At 40.9% G+C, this 19969-nt stretch overlaps 1 long non-coding RNA gene across 1 annotated transcript; it reads right to left on the reverse strand.

Moving 5' to 3' along the window:
* Positions 1–1483: 1483 nt before the first annotated feature.
* On the reverse strand, positions 1484–7560 carry LOC146494588 (uncharacterized). The gene is made up of 2 exons (XR_014871667.1): positions 4000–7560; positions 1484–2589 (listed from the first exon to the last, which is right to left on the reverse strand). It is a non-coding gene; the product is annotated as an uncharacterized LOC146494588 (long non-coding RNA).
* Positions 7561–19969: the final 12409 nt, after the last annotated feature.

Consider the following 19969-nt stretch of genomic DNA (forward strand, 5'->3'; position numbering starts at 1 on the left):
ATACATTTTTCTTTCATTTAATTCAACTGATCTTAATGTTTAATCAATGAATCATTCATTATGTCCATGGATTTTCAACTTGACTGATTGTTGTCTGGTCATTTGTAAGTTCCTTTTGAGAGGAACAATGACCGGGTGAAACAACTGCATTCAGAATATATTCATGTACAACACTAAACTGGCATGCAATTACTGTAACAGAGGGTGATGGAGCTGGACGCTGCTGTGAATCATCACAAGTATATTTTTGTTGATGAGGCCGGTTTCAATCTGGCAAAAACTAGACAGCTCACAAGCTATAATCAGACTTCCTGTTTGACGCACACACACTGCAGTTTGCCTACGCACACACTTTTCTCTCAGACTTCCTCTTTCTCCCACACTCTGCTATGTACCTACATAGTGTTATTATTATTTATTTATTATTTTGTACAAATCACACAGAATCACTCAAATGCAGTACTCACAACATTCACACACTTAGAATCACTCAAAATACACTTTCCTAAGAGTATTTTATGAAACATGCTTTTTAGAATCAGAAAGAGGAAGTAGACAACACCCAGTTAAGTGCGTATGTCCTCTTAAAAGAGAAGAGAAATAAACACATATGGGACAATTCTCCCCATCTTAGACAAAATGTGACCTTAAATGTCCTTTTCTAAGTCATTTTCTTCTCTATACACAACTCTTGGCCTCCAGGGCATAAAACTTTGAACATTGAACATTGAACATTGCTTCGTTTTTGTTGGGTCTGTGTTTCCACAAGCCCTGCTAATTCTAGAGACTTATTCATCATGAAGAAAACAAGACAGTCGATCGATCAATTATTTGCGCAAGGGAGGCCTCGTCTGTGTCCACCACGAAAATGACCCCCCCACCTAGAACCTCGAGAATCTGGGGAGGGGAGGACAGAAAGAATTCCTTTCACAGAATTAAAACAATGTACAAATGGCAAACATAAAAATGACAATATTTAACAATTCACCCTGACATAACCCTCCTGTTTGTCATTTTTATGCCTCAAATTATTCCTATGTAGTACATTCTAGCCATGCACCTCATGCTTGACATTTTCAGCGCAGGCGTCATTTATACACAGGCTTCTGTCATGTCAGTAATTTCAGTCATGTCATATTGTTGTAAAAGTACATAATTAACAAATGTATTGGAAATCATCTTAGTTAGCATTGATCTTATACAAGGTAAAATGCATCCTATACATAAGCAAATCAGTATCAACAATACATAAACAGGAATTATTATTTTCAAAAGAGGATGCCACCAAGGACCAGACATTAACCAAGCTATCCAGCCTTATGGTGCATCTACTCCTGTCATGTAATTCATTATGTATTTCTGCAAGTAAACAACTGAATATCAAAAGTCAAACAAGAAGAATCATCATTCTCAAAAATCATATGTCACTACAATCCAACTGTATACAGACATATGCATTCAAACACATCAGTTGACTTCATTGTTTGTCCATGTGGCTCTCAGCTAACTTCAAAGCTGTAGCCTGGTCAACACTCCTTTTTATGACTCCTATCAACCCCCCAAATCTTCTCACTGTAGGCTTCCTGTGGGGGTTAGAGTCAACTGGTGAGTTATCTGCATTTACAACTCTTCTCCTGTCCTGTTGTCACCACAGAAAAAGCTTTGTAAAGGAAATTGGATCAAGCTGTTTTGATCTTCTTGGCCCAAAACCTCAAGTGTTCATGATGTAAATGTAGACAAAAGGCTTCTCTGTTTACATCCTTCTTGCAGAAGACAAAAGAATAGGTGATGTTGCACAAATTCCATGGTAAATCTTCAACTTGGACTAGTCCATTGTCCTTTATGCACATAGGCAATCGGCCTGTTTCCAGTTGGTTTAACTGTTCAATGTCCTGCAGCGAGTCATATTCTTTGAGTCAGACTAGCAGGTCTGTCGTACCAGAGCAGTTCACCTTCCCGGCTACTGGTGAATCAACCGTCCATTCAGGTTCAGAGCAGTTGAAAAGTTGAAAAAGTGTTCCAAGTACGTTTACTCCTGGATGTGTTGCTAAGGCAACCAAACAAACTGTCTTGCTCTCAGTGATGCTATATGGCCACAGTCCAGAAGAATGTGTAGCCAGTGGCATCACAAGCCCATTGGTCTCGTTCTTTATGTGAGCGGTTGTGTTCCTAAACTGCCACCAGTAGTTGTTGAAAACCCATGCGGGCACTGGGTGTGGTTTGCTCTGTCCCAGTGCGCTCCTGTCATCCCACTCTGGGTCCACAGGCTCATGAAGGCGCACAGCACATTCCCAGCCATTCTGATGAGTACCTGTGGCTCAGTTGGTTTCTTCACCGGATTGAGACGAGGGGCCCTGAAGGCTTTCCCCCCCCTTTGTACCCGGTCTTCCTGCCACTTACTCCGAGCTGGCCTGGATGTGTGTCACCTTCTTGCAGTGCGCTTGATGTATCCATGTATTCCTTCCGGCAATCTTCACTGCTGTGGTCATTGTCAGCAGCACCCGATAGGAACCTTCCACCGCGGACTGGACCAGCACTTCCTCTCCATGGCCTTATCAACATCCAATCTCCAGACTTCAGACTCTGCTCCTGCGGAGAAACAGAATCATCTGGCAGATCATTTGTTCTCAAGACTACTTTACTTTTAACATTTCAAGCATCTAATCTGCTAATATGCTTTCTCTTCTGTTTTTCTATCATCACTACAGAAGACTAGAACTCTAAATGCTCTAACATATATAATCTCAAAGAGTCAGACCATTCTCTGTTGGAGGAATCCTCATGTATATCTTAATTAATTCTATACAGTCTAACCATGTCCTGCCTGTCTTCCTAAGTCTTAACTTTACTGTTCCATTAGTTCTCTCTGCCTGCAAATGCAATTTTTTTTTTTTTTTAAAGTATTTAATAATCCTAGAGTGAGTATAACCTACTGCTGCCATTATCCCCCCCTGTGGAGACATTGCAAAGCCCATGGCTCAAAATAGCAGCAGTCTTGTACAAATTATTAGGCAGTATTGGTTTATCACACAGATAATAAACACCAACCTGCAAGCTCGCTCCTTCTGTAAGTCACAACTGTTTTCCTGCTGTAGGTGAGTGGCCCTACGTGTCTGCTGATGTTGTACTGCTAAAATGTTAACACCATGTTCTACTAAAGCTGCCTCTTTCGCGATGTTATCTGCAAAAACTTTCCCTAATGCAACTGGATCTTTCCCTCACATGTGTGCTGCACATTTACAAACGGCAATTCCACTGGTTAATAACACTGCCTCCAGCAGATTTTGCAAGAGTTTGGTGTGTTCTACAGGTTTCCCTGTAGAGGTTGTCACACCTCGTCTCACTCACTGCACTACAAGGAAATGTAATGTAGCAAATGCACACTGGCTATCAGGGTATATTGTCTCTCTGCAGCTTTACACGTTTCCGTTAAAGCTAGCATCTCTGCTGCTCAAGCAAATATGAAACATGTTAGTTGTCCTGCATAGATAACTTTCTCACTGTCTACTACAGTAAAACGTGTTCTAGTCTGTCCCTCTGCTGTTGTAAAACTCAAACCATCAACAAACCAAACCTTTCCCTCAACGAGTGGCACAGCTATTAAGTCATCCCTCGACTTACACTTCTTCTCCACGTGCTCTCTACACTCATGAGAAGTGCCCTCTTCTTTTGTTGGCAAAAAGGGTTTGACAAATTCAGAATTGTGCACCACTTTATGTTTATGTATGGTTGTGAGAGTAACAGTAACATTAAAGGCAAGTGTCTTGTAGGTGACAGAAATGTAAGTTTAGTCTGCAGTAGTAGACATCTACCTCATGTGGAGCTAACAATGTCAAAAAGTGAAATAAACTATTTTCTGAAACATTGTACAGCTTAAGCTGCTGCACATACTGATCTCACGCATGGAGGTAAAGCACAAGCAACTAGAGTTAATCTTTTAGGATAGTAAGTTTTTGGCTTCACTTGTGGAAAAAGTGCTGTTAGTTACTTTACAGTCACCTGGCATTTGTGCTGTTCACAGAACCACAAGTCCATCGCTGGACCTCCTCTGCGCTGTCACTTTTTGGAGCTTGGCACGCTCCCTCAGGTTCTCATGTTCCAACGCTCCTGGAAGCCCAGTAGCACAGCTCTCTGCGCGATGCTGCTGTGCTGAAGGTGATCTCTGATCCTCCTGAAGACTCTCTCCAGGCCTCAGCTTCCATCTTGTGGGCGATCCTCTCAGTCACTCCTTCTCGTTATGGCACCTCACGACATCTACAAATTAAAAAATGACACTCCTCTCGCCACATGGCTTTTGCCATGTGTCAACTCCCCAATGAGACATGTACAAGAATGTTGCACAGTCTCCCTAAAACAATCTCCAGGGTTTGTCCCTTGGAGCAGCTTCACTCCAAGCTGTAACCCTGTGTAAAAAACATTAGTCAGCAATTAAATGTTTTGCTTGTTTAACTCCCAGCTTCAGCATGTATCTTAGAAGACAAAGTCTTAAAGTTAAAACAACCTCACATTTGCAACCAACTGCAGCTCGTAAGTGTAATAAAGTATTCAGCATCACAAAGACAAGTATCATTGCAGGTTTATTCTAAACTCATTAAACTCCTACTTTTTCCCATAATTTGTTCCAAATCATTGAACATCTCAACATCATTCCACATTGTAATCAGCGACTTTCCTTAAGTTTGTCACTCACCATGAGCCCAATAGTGGTCAGATAATGAGCCCCATATAACTATTCTGTAACCATTGCACATCTGTTCAATTGTCACTTGTCTGTCTGCTGAATCCTTTAAAAACACTCTTAAGGAAAAACAAACATTAGCCAAACACACGGTTCATCCTGGTCAGGTGTCGGCCATCCAGATTCCAGAGGAGCTGTGAAAAGTCATGAAGTTAACACTCGCTGTGGAAAAGTAACAATGGTCTCACCACAGTATGTCTCAAACTGTATTAATTTCTCCCCTGTAATTTTCACATTTTCTCCAACATTCTCTCAACAACACAGTGTAATTTCATCATCAACATATAGCCTGTAACTACAGTTTCCTTCACACAAAATCTCAGTAATCCTGTGGTAGAAAAACATCATTAAGTTGTGTCCTGCTATAAATCACATGATCAAATCACATGATTAACCATCTGCTGTAAAAAGAAATGTAAATGTTAGCGCTGCGCAGGTGTATACACTCTTTCTCACAGTAATCTCTGTGAGCAACATAAGGTAGTGAATAACACTCCCATGGTAAATTCACAGACACAAGAAATTTTAAACTAAAAAGGTTAAATTTGCAGAGTTCACATAGTCATGTGACCCAAGTTTCCTCCTGTGGTCTCCTTCTGCTCCTGCAACCGAGACACACACAGAGATACATCCACACCTTTATCAGGTGGGGGTTAACTTCACACAATGGTGTTAAGTCAGTCAGTCTTGTCAGCTTCCCCATTTATTTTAAAATTCTCACTCATTCACTCAGTGATTCTTTGCAGATTGTGGAAATTATCGTCGCATTCGTTTCCACACTCAGCAAATTGACGTCATTTCAAAAAGAAAAATAATTTAGACTGGATTTCCTCGTTGAATCCTTTTGGACAGGAACTTGTTTCCTAATTGTCCCAAATAAGTGGCTTTCTCCTGCGCCCATTTTAATTTTGGAGAAGCTCACTTTGCAACAGTTTTCTCGACAACGAGTCGTATAGCGCTTCTGTTCTAATCGTGCAGATCTGCTCAAACAGAGATCATCAAACAAAACTTTCAGTGCACCATGAAAGTAACAAAATAAAAGGAAATAAAGAAAATAAAGGAAAGGAAAGGAAAGGAAAGAAAGGCCTTGTTTAAGTCATGACACGTGTTCTTCATGCCAGGGGGATAAATCGTAACAACCCAATTGGCAGGCTCAGCTTAGTAACAAAAGACAAATCAACAGCCAGTTTAATCTCAAACATTCATCCAATCAGCCATACACACAACACACAGCATAACCCTGTTGTCTTAGCACATAAGTTTCTTCTCATGTAACTAAATGTGTGCCATGTTAAAACTTCTTCACACACCAGAAACTCACAATCAGCTCACTCATCTAAAACCTCTCATCAGCATTCTGTTTTTCTCCTCTATGATGTAACCATCTGTCCTCCTATAATATTCAGTCCACTAGTCTATGTATCACTTTCATCTTATTAGTGACTTGGACAAGATGACAAACAGAATCTCATGCTTAAGGTGCTGTCTGGTCTTCATGAGTATCATTTATTGTGTATATGTATGTAGGGTTAGTATAGTTAATGCATTTTCTGTATGTTTTCGTGTTCCTCTCTCATCACACTTTCATTATTCTCATCACTTGCTTAAACAACACACATCTCTCTCTGTTTTTTGTTTTGTTTTTTTATATATATTGTGTCAGGGATGGATATGTGGTTGTAACGTTTGTGTTCACTAACTTTACTTTCTGTTTCCTGCCCTACCTAGTCCGTCTTAGACTCAATGCTGCTCCTAATGCCTCTCCATACTCAGCCTTTAATTTCTCCTCCTCTGCCTCTGCTCTCTCACACTCTTCTCTGCCTTTCTTTCTGCTAACATTCTTGTTTCTCTTCTCTTTTGAGCCTGCTCCAGCCACAACTTAGCAACTGCTAACTGCAATTCCTTCCTCTGCTTCACTTTCCCTGTTTTACCTGCTACACTTACAACTATTCTTTCTACAAGCACTTTACTCTTAACTTCCACTAATGTCCATTCAAATCCATATTTTTCACGTCAACAACCTACATACTGCGTGCTGCCCGGTAAAAATTTCTCCATAAATTTTACATCCCCTTCTAAGGCAGACTTACACATTTTATTCCCCATTATGACAATTCTCTTAAGTTTGCGGCAGGTAACACCTTACCTCAAAAATCCAGGCTACGTGTACACAACAGGTCACAGAATTAATTAACACCGTTTAGGTTTCCTTCTGTGTTGCTGCGTACACCTACTGGCAATCACACACGCATATGTTCATTCACACACTTTTTAAGGCCTATAATCTTAAACTCTGTATACCGCGGCGAGCTCTTTCCTCCTTATACATTGGTGGAGAAACCATATACTCAACGCCCTTATCTGCGGAGTCCCTTTTATTTTATAGAGCTCTATCCTCCTTTCGGCAGAGAAACCGTACCCTTCTATTCGGTGGAGAAACCGTCCTTACCCTCCTTCTATTCGGTGGAGAAACCGTCCTTACCCTCCTTCTATTCGGTGGAGAAACCTCTTTAAACCTCCTTCGGTGGAGAAACCGACTTAACCCTCCTTAAATAAATCAAAAAGATTAAAACAAAAACAAAAACACTGGCGGAGAAACCAGGCAGCTTGCGTCTACACGCACAGCTTGCGCGCTCACGTACCTGCTTTAACGCACGGGCACGTAGCCGCTCTCTAAGGCCTTCTGTACTCACTGTTTGTTTACGTTCATGGGAAGAGTCTCTGGATCCCGTCAATCGCCATCCATCCCGAGGGGAGTTCAGGCGCAAACTTCCCGGCCTGGTAACAAAAGCAAAGTAGTACCAGGGCTTTCATCAATCGTCCCAGACTCTCCTCTGTGGATGCGATGTGTTAGGCTCCGGCTCCGAAGGACCAAATAAATGTTGGGTCTGTGTTTCCACAAGCCCTGCTAATTCTAGAGACTTATTCATCATGAAGAAAACAAGACAGTCGATCGATCAATTATTTGCGCAAGGGAGGCCTCGTCTGTGTCCACCACGAAAATGACCCCCCCACCTAGAACCTCGAGAATCTGGGGAGGGGAGGACAGAAAGAATTCCTTTCACAGAATTAAAACAATGTACAAATGGCAAACATAAAAATGACAATATTTAACAATTCACCCTGACAGTTTTCAAGTTATTGTATTTGTAAACCTGGGCGTCCATGGCACGCAGGCAGGTGGCAAGGTCAAGGTGGGATCCTTGGAAGCAGGAAACAAACAGAAGATAACTGACTGAAGATGAGCTCGAGCATGATCACAGACAGTGAAGCACAGAAGACAGAAGCACATGAAGGGATATAAATCTGTCTAATTAAGAAGCAGAAACCACTGTGAGTCTATTTCAACCTCGTTAGTTTAATATTAAAGCGACAGCAGGTGCAAAATTACAAAACTCTGAAGCAGGGAATGGCTTGGCAGACCGTTGTTCTCTCCTGATCCCTCCTGGCGGATTTTTGTCTACCTCTGATTTTCTTTGTATCCATCCCACCAATTCCGGTGGTCTCGGGCAAAAGCCAGTTCAATAAAGTGAGAAATTTCCAAGAGGAATTCTTCTGCGTCTCTTTCCGTTATACGTGTGATGTCTTATCCTTCATATTTTGTTCTGACATGTGTTTGTAAGCCACCATGGCATTTTCTGGCCACACACTGAGTTTGTTTCCTCAATTTGGCTCTTATCAAATTTACAAGGGGATATAACTAAACTGAGACTAAAGTTACACTGAAATAACAATGCTTCTCTTTACTCTGTGTTGCCTCTGAAGTATAAAACCCAGTGGGAAACATAATCAGGTTTGTCTGCAACAATCCAGCATCACTCAGCGTGAAACTAAAGGTGACTGTCTTAAAAACAAGAACCAGATTTTTTTTTGCTTTCCAGGAGTTCTGTTATCCTCGTTTATTGTGGATGCAAAGACCTGATACGGCTGTTTGTAAGACAACACATTTATGGTTATTCCTGACATACAAAGTGTGCAACAGACACATTACATAGTTATCTATGATGTGCATTAATGAGAAAAATGACAGAATTTTTTCTGAATTTCCACTTTCATTGATTTCCACCTGTGATATTTCATTTCCCAACATTTTCACATGGAACAGTTTAACAAACCCATAATACGATCATATAAACTGCAATATTGAATAAAACAAGGAGTCAAACAGAAAAACAAACAAACCAAAAATGGTTTTAAATCCTGATTTGTATCAGCTACCTGTTAACCTATATTAGTTCCTTTCAGATTAATCAAAGTTTCCTTTAGTTGTTGTTCTAACTCTCTGATCAATATAATCGATAGAACTCCACTCAGTTCTATCGATTTAATTTAACCTGATTCAGTCCACCCAATGCTTTCACTCACTGTATGCGCAAACTGTCTAGTTATGATACCCAGTAACACTTCAACGAGTTACCAATACAACTCAGACACAATGAATTTGTCTTGAAAGGTGCTATATAAATAAAACTGTACTTTTATTTACTTTCTTTACTCACTTTTTATGTTATTGCAATAACACTTTTTACACTTTTTTTTAACACAAAAGAATTATCCTCATTCAAAACTCATGTAAGAACCTCATTAGCTTACGGAATGTTGATGTCATTTAAAAAATTCATACAAAAACATGACCTCATTCAAAAATGTCATGTGACAACCTCATTGGCTTATGGAATTCTGATGTCACAGGCTTCTAAAGCTTTGATCCTTTGAAGCTTTGATCCTCATGAATCCTTAAGTAGGGGTGAGGATGAACAACTTTTAGTCCGTTATTTGCAGCACTTGTGTTAGCAGCATTCAAACGTTCACCAGTAAAGCATTTCCAAACATTTGGATCCTTTTCGTACTCACGGTATACAGACTCCAACATGTCTCAGAAAGAGCAAGAAAGACAAGAAGCTGACCCCAGCTCTATTCCATGGTATGAGACCCTAGACCCTTATATCAGCTCTCTTCCTTGGGATGAACAGGTAGAATTAGAGGAAAAGCGATTGGAAGAAATGGAGAATGAAAATCTCATGAACAGAGAAAAGATTAAGATCCTGACAGAAGAAAATGAGAGAAAGAGCGCTGAATTAGTAAAATTATCCTACCAGCTTCAGGAAAGGGAAGGTATTATTGAGGAGAAACAATGTGCTCTCCAAGATAAGAAGAATCACGAGCTCCAAGAAAAGCTTGATGAAGCTCTGGAAAAAATTAAAGATCTGCTCCAAAATGAGAAAAAAGAGAGCATTAAAGGGGATAAAATGCTCAAGAAAAATCAGGAGCTCCAAGAAAAGCTTGATGGAGCGCTGGAAAAAAATAAAGATCTGCTCCAAAAGGAGAAAAAAGAGAGCATTAAAGGGGATAAAATGCTCAAGAAAAATCAGGAGCTCCAAGAAAAGCTCGATGGAGCGCTGGAAAAAAATAAAGATCTGCTCCAAAAGGAGAAAAAAGAGAGCATTAAAGGGGATAAAATGCTCAAGAAAAATCAGGAGCTCCAAGAAAAGCTTGATGGAGCGCTGGAAAAAAATAAAGATCTGCTCCAAAAGGAGAAAAAAGAGAGCATAAAACAGGAAAACATAGTCAAGAAGAATCAGGAGCTCCAAGAGAAGCTTGACGATGCTCTCGAAAAACTGAAAGAAATCAACCAAGAAGAGAAGCAACAGTCCACACAGCAGAGAGACATGCAGAGCAAACTCCAAGCCATGGAGAAAAAATACAAAGCGCTGCAGGTGAAACATGATAAAACTCTGCACAAAAGTCAACAGTTGCTTCAAGACAAGAAGCAAATGGAAATTAAACAGAAAGAAATGGACTCCAAGCTTGACGAGATGGAGGAAAAACACAGATTGCTCCAAATCAGGCTTGATAAAAAAGTGCACAGAAATAAAGAAATCATTCAAGAGAGAGAGCAACAAGAAATGCTCGAGAAAGAAAAAGAATCCAAGCTTGAAGTCTTGGAGGAAAAACTGAAAATGATGCAAATAACTCATGAGGAAACACTGCTCAAAAATAAAGAGATGCTTCACGAGAAAGACCAACAGAAAATACATCAGGAAGAAATGGATTGCAAGCTGAGGAACGTCGAGAAACAAAATGAAGGCTTGCAAGTGATGCTTGATGAAGCTCTGGAGAGAAATAAGGAGATCCTCCAAGACAAGAAACAAGAGTGCGTAGAGCAGAGAGACCTGCAGAGCAAACTCCAAGCCATGGAGGAAAAATACAAAGCTCTGCAGGTGAAGCATGACAAAACTCTGCACAAAAGTCAACAGTTGCTTCAAGACAAGAAGAAAATGGAAATGAAACAGAAGGAAATGGACTCCAAGCTTGACCAGATGGAGGAAAAACACAGATCGCTCCAAATCAGGCTTGATAAAAAAGCGCACGGAAATAAAGAGCTGCTTCAAGAAAAAGACCAACAGAAAATACAACAGGAAGAAGAAAAACTTAATCTCCAGAGGAAAAATCAAGCACTCCAAGAATTGTATAACGAAACAAAGTACAAAACAACTGTACTGGAAGGAGAAAAGAAGAAACTGGAAAATCAATGCTCAGCGATGCAGAGTAGCATCAATGAGATGCTGAGAAAAACCACCGAACTTGAGGAACTTTCTAAGACCTTGAAGCACAAAAACACTGAAATCCAGGCGCAAAAGCAAGAACAACAGAAAACACACAAAGACCTGCAGGGTAGACTTCAAAAAATCCAGAAGAGAAACCAGCAGCTGGAAGACATGCACACGGATGTGCACAATGCAAAGCGAATAGAGGAGGCAACAGTTAAAGAACTGAAAGACAAGCTTAAAGAAAAACAAGAACAATTACAAGACATGGTGAAAAGATGCAACAAACTTGAGAAAGAAAACGCAGAAACAATCGATGAGCTGAAAACCCTCATCATTGAGAAAAAAGTGTTCGTGGAAGAGTATCTGAAAATGAAGAAAAAACGCTTCCACTGGTTCTGGAGGAGGGGCACTGCTGCTTCTCACCTGATGTAACCTCGTCTTCCTCCACCTCTATTCCATCTTCATTTCCCCCCTACCCCTTCCCCTCCCTCCTTTTTCCTTTTTCACCCCCCGACCAGTCCCGGCAGTTGACTGCCCCCTCCTGAGCCTGGTTCTGCCATAGGTTTCTCCTTTATGTTTCTTTCACTTTAAAAGGAGTTTTTCCTATCCACTGGCGCCTGGTGCTTGCTCAGAGGGGATTGTTGGGGTTTTCTCTCCTCTCTCTCTTTCCTTCTTTCTATCCCCCCTTTCCCCCCTTCTGCCTTTTCCTTTACCCAATAAACACAATTGCCCACATTTTACATGTGTTTGAAAAGTGTCTTCATTCAACAATAATTCATCTTAGGTATAAAAACAAGAAATAGGTAATAGCTGCATGTGTGTTTGTGTGTGTGCATAATATACATACTTGTTTCCCAGAAAGAATGAATACTAGATGGATAGAGACAGGTTTTAAAGACTAGAAATGAAAACGTGAGTCCTGTCTTTAAATAAAAATATATAATTCCCTATATTCCTATCTATTCCAAACAACGGTAATAAGTAACAAAGTTTCAAATTTGTCTTTCACTTTGACTCTTAATTTACTAACCATGAACAAGAGTTCAGAGGTCAAATGTGGCACGATACCTTAAATCTTTCTATGATACTTTCTGTATGTGGACCAGAGATGGGCAACACCGCATAGTCTGATTTCTTTTTTCAAGTAACGAGTAAAGTAAGGGATTACTATTGCAAAAAAGGTCATTAGATTACTGTTACTTTCCCGTAAGCAGGCTACATTACTGCGTTACTAATCCTCGTCATTTTCTTCGTGAGAGTGTCTCATGACAATGACGTACGAGCGTGCGACGTCCGTGGCAGCAACAGACGTGTGTAGATCAACAAAGGATAATATGGAGTGCAGGAGAGAGTACGACCATGCAGGGTTTAAAGCTTACTTTGAGTTTGATTCCGTAAAAAGTGACAAAAACATTGAAAACATACAGTAGTGAAGTTCTTAGCTCCCTGTTTTAGCTCTGCCGTCCGCTGCTGTAACCCTGCCTGAGAGGCACGTCGTCACCAACTCATGATTTATCAGCATAGCTGGACTAACAATAACCTAAGCCCAGTCCCACCTGCAGGGCTGTAGCCTCCTCTCTCAGAGTCATGGTTTCAGCAGTGAGAGCATCAATGAGCCTCTGCTGCTCTTTCAGCTCTTCCTCCAGTTTTCTCCTCTCCTGTGCCTCCTTCTGAGCTTCATCTTCCCTCTAACACATTACAGGCAGACCGTGATTTAAACACATATAGCAGACTGCAAATATTTGCATCAAAGCAAACCTGCGCTAAAATTTAAAAACTGATTCTATTTATTTACAAATGTGAAGACCCCTGAAAAAGATAAGAACTGTGCTTCAGCATATTTACATGAGGCTTTCAGCATTAGTGATGCTAAATCAGTAATAGTAACAAACATTTTGCAGATCAAGCATTTCTAAAATGTGCTATCTAAAGATTTCAAGCCAACATTTAATAAGAAATGAGTGTATCCTATATCCTATAAGCTAAAAGATGCAGCGACAATGGTAACACAGTCTTATTTTTTGTTTATGTGAGTAAAGCCTGCATGGATTATCTTTAGTTTGAATAATAATTTCCAAAAGCTTGTGTGATAAGACCTTTTTTGATATCCGGCAGTACCTTTTTAAGGATGTGCACCAAACGTCCCAGTGTAGAGACCAAAGCCAAAGAAAATCCAGTGAGACTTTGTGTCCTGTGCTTTTTGGGACTCTGTGCAGATGTTGGTGCTGTAACAGGGCTCAGTGCAACCAAATCCAGCTCCACCTGACCCAACATGGCCTGCAGCAGGCCCAGACTGGACTGATCCCCGCTGAGAGAGGCAACAGGGGAGCCGTCCAGCTCTGAACCCTGGGAAACACACTTCCTGGCTCTCTAATGCCAGATATATAATAAACGATTTCAAAGAAAGTTCATATCAGCTGTGTTTTTTAAGCCGTTTCTTCTGCAAACCACTTTGCAACCAACCTTCTTTTTCAATTTGCCAATTACTTCTATGTGGATGCTGGGTTTAGAACTACAGTGCTGGGAATCCTTGATTTGAACATTTTAAGGTTAGGTATTTAATATGTAACTGTAGTTAGATTTGTTCTCATGAATTGAAGAAACAACAGAAAACAAAAAAGTACAGCAAAAAATACTGACAACAAAACTTAACACTAATTTTGGCCATCATATAATCCACAAATGTGACTTTTTAAATCTTGTCGTTTTTACAGTTTGGGACCAGAAACCTTTGTCCGGGAGGAAGAAAACAATTCTCGCTGTGTGAAGGATCATCAAGAAAAATTAAACCAGCTGACCGCTGTAACTGTCTGGTGTACAGAAAATTTCAGCTGTGGTTCTCCAATCAGCCTTTTAGACCACTTAACAATCTGAGAGAGTTTCTGCTCTTTTCAGATAACTATCCAAACCACAACACCAAGGAAAAGGACAAAACAGATTCATTAAAAGCACGGTGAAATAAAACCATCATGGTTTTATCAACGTGGAAACAAAAAAGCCTTCTTAAACACAGGAGCCGCTGGTGCCACTTTCTGCACACAGCTTCAGTGTTTGCTTTGAAATTCAGCTTTGAATCAAAAGGGAGATATTTATAACACTGAACACCTTCCACATTTTGACTGCACACTCCTAAGTTAGAGGCAGGGTAACGATGCTGTAAAGCATGGCCCGCTTTACCTAAATAAATAAAGAGGGCCACAATTAGTAACCGACACATAGTGTTGTATTAAATGAAACTCAGTAAGAAATTGTCTGGAAATTGCCTCCCCCTGCAGGCCATAACAAAAACTGCACTATCATGGGACCACCTTCTTGCTCCTTTCTTAACCTCAGGCTATCCATGTTTGCACATGGAAGTGTAGGATATCCCAGAACACAGCTGTACCTACAAATATTAATGAGTTCAGATGGATTAATAATTTTCTTTGACCAAAGGTCTCCTGCCTATATGATAAACTGGTAATGGTCAATCTCCAAAAGTTAATTCTGTTCATCTGGACGTAGCGTTTTCAGTGCGAGAAACGTTTCGTCACTCATCTGTCTCAGCTGACTGCAGGTTTCCCCAAAAGATGGTAATGGTCAGGTTTTGCTTTCCCCTCCAGCACTCAGGAGAAGATACAGGAGTGTAACAGTATGATAATTTGGCTCAGTGATAAAACACCCAGGACTTAATTACCTGCAGCGCAAACACAGCACAGGTTGAGAATAAATGAACGATGTGACATATTTTCAGTGCCTACCAAACAAATCTGAGCGCTGCATTGCGATGAGGTGTGCAAGCCAGCAGGTGCAGGTGGAGTGGCTAATTTCGGAACGGTGATGGAGCTTCTCCTTCGCACTTCACACAGACACATTTACTCTGCTGGAGAATATTCAGGCAGAGCAGGATGTGCTGCCACGTTTTAAAACATAATTTGCTCGACGAGAGTTCTGCTGAGATAACACACAGCTCATTTAAACACACCTGAATTATCCTGATGTTTCAGCCCTCTGCTGGGGTCCAATTAAAGGTAATAAATTAGAAAACGTTCTCTTCAGTGTCCGCGGTTCTCACCTTATGGCTATTAAACATCACAAATAGTTTAATTATATTTGTTTCCTAAATGCCTACTCACTTTCTACAGAATTTATTATCACCACACTGTGAGACCTGGATTTGATAAATATGGGAAGGACACCAGGTTTTATGAATGTAGTGTACCAAATGCCTACTACCTGAAATCTAAATCTTTGGCTGTGTCTGTCCATCCAGTGTTCTCCTTGCTTCAGTCAGAAGTTAGAGCACACATCACCGGCTTCTGCTGTCCAAATTTGTTTGGTTGTGTGCCGGTTTTTCACAGAGGGGCCAGCGTCAGTGCATCACTACATGCTGCATTTCGGTTTGATGGCTAGTAGCAGCAGCAGCTACGCTCAGATGATCAAGCTACCGTAAATTTCTGACACTGTCACAGTTTTATTCCACACCACACACTGTGATGCAGGACCAGGACTGAATTATAGGAACTGAGGTGAGATGACAAAGCTTTGAGAGCAGCTCCATGAAAATATAAATATATCAGTGTTATCCTTCAGCCTCTTAGTAGCTGCACATATAGAATAAATTCCAAAATCCTGCATCACCTCAGTCTCAAGTGACAAGACTTGGCATCAGACCTCGAGGTCAAGGTCACGAAGATGCAAACTTTTTCGAGACTTGTACTAGATGTATCTATGGTATCAATTTGAAAATACAACATTGCTTCGTTTTCAAGTTATTGTATTTGTAAACCTGGGCGTCCATGGCACGCAGGCAGGTGGCAAGGTCAAGGTGGGATCCTTGGAAGCAGGAAACAAACAGAAGATAACTGACTGAAGATGAGCTCGAGCATGATCACAGACAGTGAAGCACAGAAGACAGAAGCACATGAAGGGATATAAATCTGTCTAATTAAGAAGCAGAAACCACTGTGAGTCTATTTCAACCTCGTTAGTTTAATATTAAAGCGACAGCAGGTGCAAAATTACAAAACTCTGAAGCACTGAATGGCTTGGCAGACCGTTGTTCTCTCCTGATCCCTCCTGACGGATTTTTGTCTACCTCTGATTTTCTTTGTATCCATCCCACCAATTCCGGTGGTCTCGGGCAAATGCCAGTTCAATAAAGTGAGAAATTTCCGAGAGGAATTCTTCTGCGTCTCTTTCCGTTATATGTGTGATGTCTTATCCTTCATATTTTGTTCTGACATGTGTTTGTAAGCCACCATGGCATTTTCTGGCCACACACTGAGTTTGTTTCCTCAATTTGGCTCTTATCAAATTTACAAGGGGATATAACTAAACTGAGACTAAAGTTACACTGAAATAACAATGCTTCTCTTTACTCTGTGTTGCCTCTGAAGTATAAAACCCAGTGGGAAACATAATCAGGTTTGTCTGCAACAATCCAGCATCACTCAGCGTGAAACTAAAGGTGACTGTCTTAAAAACAAGAACCAGATTTTTTTTTGCTTTCCAGGAGTTCTGTTATCCTCGTTTATTGTGGATGCAAAGACCTGATACGGCCGTTTGTAAGACAACACATTTATGGGTATTCCTGACATACAAAGTGTGCAACAGACACATTACATAGTTATCTATGATGTGCATTAATGAGGAAAAGGACAGAATTTCTTCTGAATTTCCACTTTCATTGATTTCCACCTGTGATATTTCATTTCCCAACATTTTCACATGGAACAGTTTAACAAACCCATAATACGATCATATAAACTGCAATATTGAATAAAACAAGGAGTCAAACAGAAAAACAAACAAACCAAAAATGGTTTTAAATCCTGATTAGTATCAGCTACCTGTTAACCTATATTAGTTCCTTTCAGATTAATCAAAGTTTCCTTTAGTTGTTGTTCTAACTCTCTGATCAATATAATCGATAGAACTCCACTCAGTTCTATCGATTTAATTTAACCTGATTCAGTCCACCCAATGCTTTCACTCACTGTATGCGCAAACTGTCTAGTTATGATACCCAGTAACACTTCAGTAGTAATACACCTGCACTTTTTTTGCCCCCCCACCCCCCTTGTTTTTTATACAGTGGTGCGACTGGAGAGGTTTGTCGCGTCTGTTTAGCCAGATTGACGACGCGATCAAGAGGGACAGACTCAACACTGCGTACGAGAGTATTAGAAAACGCCTTGTTTTTGACGATCTGGCGAGTTGTCCGAAGACTGGTTTGCCTGCTACCCTGTGCAAACCTAAAATCATAAGACCTTCCGACAACTAAACAATAAACTGGTAGGTTTAATGTGAGGGGTGTGTGTGTGGGGGTTGTGTGTGTGTATCTATGTGACAAATTAAGAGCTTGTGGTTTTCATTTTACAGAGAATGACTCGCCGTCGTGGGACCTGTCAGAGTCACCATCAATAGGGCTGCTAATCCCGACCCCCCAGACTCCACCACCCTCACCATCATGCTCGCAGGACCCCCTCATATCAGACCTGTGGGAGGAAACTGTAATCGACATCAAACTCGCAACTCTCCACCTGTTGATGTTGGCGCTGAATGAGTTTCTACAAGAGACATGTTACGGATGCCAAACAGGCCACCCCAGTCAGGTGCAACACAGCTGCTTGCAGGAATTGTCTGAGTATTTCTTCGACACCTACTATGACGATGTGATGATAAGGCTCAAGACTGACCGATTCATCCCAGCCATCCAGCTGTTTGTACGCTCAAACACCACAGATGGGACTGGAACACAAATCCGCAGAGTTGCAGAACACCTCATGTGTGAACTGAGATCAGAGCGAAATATAGTATGCGCCATTAATGACAACATTGTGGACCTGCTAGAAGCAAGTACTTGCGCCCGACATGTTAAACCAGCCATGCTCCGCATGATTGGAAACTACTGGGGTGGGAGACACCTGGTTTAATGTGTGCTGTTCAAGTATCCATTGTCTGTGATTGTGTCTGTGTGAAAATTAAATAAAAAGACGTGTTAACACCAACTTCTTAGTCATTTGTGGTTTGCACAGTCATGGAAAGCACATTGCATAAAATATATCATGATCCAGCCCATCCTGCGGGGTTGGCCAGTTTAAATAAGCTACGTATAGCGGCAGGGGAGGCATCAGGTGTAACACCTCCAATATCTCAGGTCAAACATTATTTAGAACAAGACGACACTTACACACTCCATAAACCTGTGAGGATCCATTTCCCCAGAAATAGAGTATTGGTGACAGGGATCGACAAACAGTTTCAAGCCGATCTGGTTGACATGTGTGAATATGTGTCAGATAATGATAATGTGAGATATCTGCTAACATGTATAGATGTATTCTCAAAATACGCATGGGTTAGATGCCTAACAAACAAGACAGCGAATGTTGTATCAGCTGCTTTTGAGGATATACTTAGTGAGGGTAGGATCCCTGTGAAACTACAAACAGATGAAGGCAAAGAGTTTTATAATACAACCTTTAAACACCTAATGGAGCGATATAATATCAAGCATTTCTCAACAGCTAGCGAGGTTAAATGCAGTATTGTCGAGAGATTCAATCGTAGCTTCAAGGGTAGAATGTGGAAGTACTTAACATCAGCCAACTCCCGGAGATATGTAGATGTCATACCAGATCTCACACAAGCATATAACAATGCTTATCACAGATCTATCCAAATGGCTCCGGCAGAGGTGAATAAGGATAATGAGAAGTCTGTGTTTAACGCGCTGTACAAAACGAGGCCTCAGAGGGAACTGTGCTTTAAATTTAATATTGGCGACATTGTACGAATATCAAAACTGAGAGGAAAGTTTCGAAAAGGATACGAGCAGACCTACACCGATGAGATTTTCACAGTCAAGGAACGTATAGGGAGACAGCCCCCAGTGTACAGACTAGCGGATCTAGCAGGAGAGGTATTGAAAGGGTCATTTTATGAGCCTGAGATACAACGTGTGGTTGTTGATGAAAACAAAACATTTAAAATTGAAAACATATTGGCTAGAAAAAAAGTGGGTCGGAAAAAGCATGTGCTAGTGAAATGGCTAGGATGGCCCGACAGCTTTAATTCGTGGATTCCAGAAAAAGACATCGTTGAGGCGTAATTAACTCAGATGACGCAGCTCTACACACATTCATTCAACACTGAGCATAGACGGAGAAAGCATGAATAAAAAGAACAACAACAATGCAGGCTTCTATGTAAGCCTCTTCTCGAATGCTTCGGCGCATGTTTACCCGGGTAATAAGATATCTAATTTTAGAACAAAGCTAGCAAAACCTATCGTTTTGGATCAGCCATATGAGGTTGCTGTTATAGAGATACAGTACCCACGCATATGGATGTCTTTTCCACAATCAGATTCGCAAGTGGAAATTCATGACCCAGTCAAAGATGGAACCATCGCCGTAACCATGATCGAACTGTCTGTGGGTCATTATGCATCTGTGGAACAGATAATAAAAGAATTTAATTTTAAATGTCAGCAGTACCAAACCACTGGAGACCTTAAAATGCAATACAACACAGTTACTAACCATGCCTGTGTTATGGGACCTAGGGGCACTATTCTCACATTTAGAGGGAGACTGGCGGAAATCCTAGGATTCGAAACAGGAGAGCCGTTTGTACTTCATTATAAAAACACATATGCCCCGCACCCCGCAGACATATACGGGGGAAAATATAA

This window comes from Neolamprologus multifasciatus, chromosome 20, assembly GCF_963576455.1.
Source record: "Neolamprologus multifasciatus chromosome 20, fNeoMul1.2, whole genome shotgun sequence".
NCBI classification, from domain to species: Eukaryota; Metazoa; Chordata; class Actinopteri; order Cichliformes; family Cichlidae; genus Neolamprologus; species Neolamprologus multifasciatus.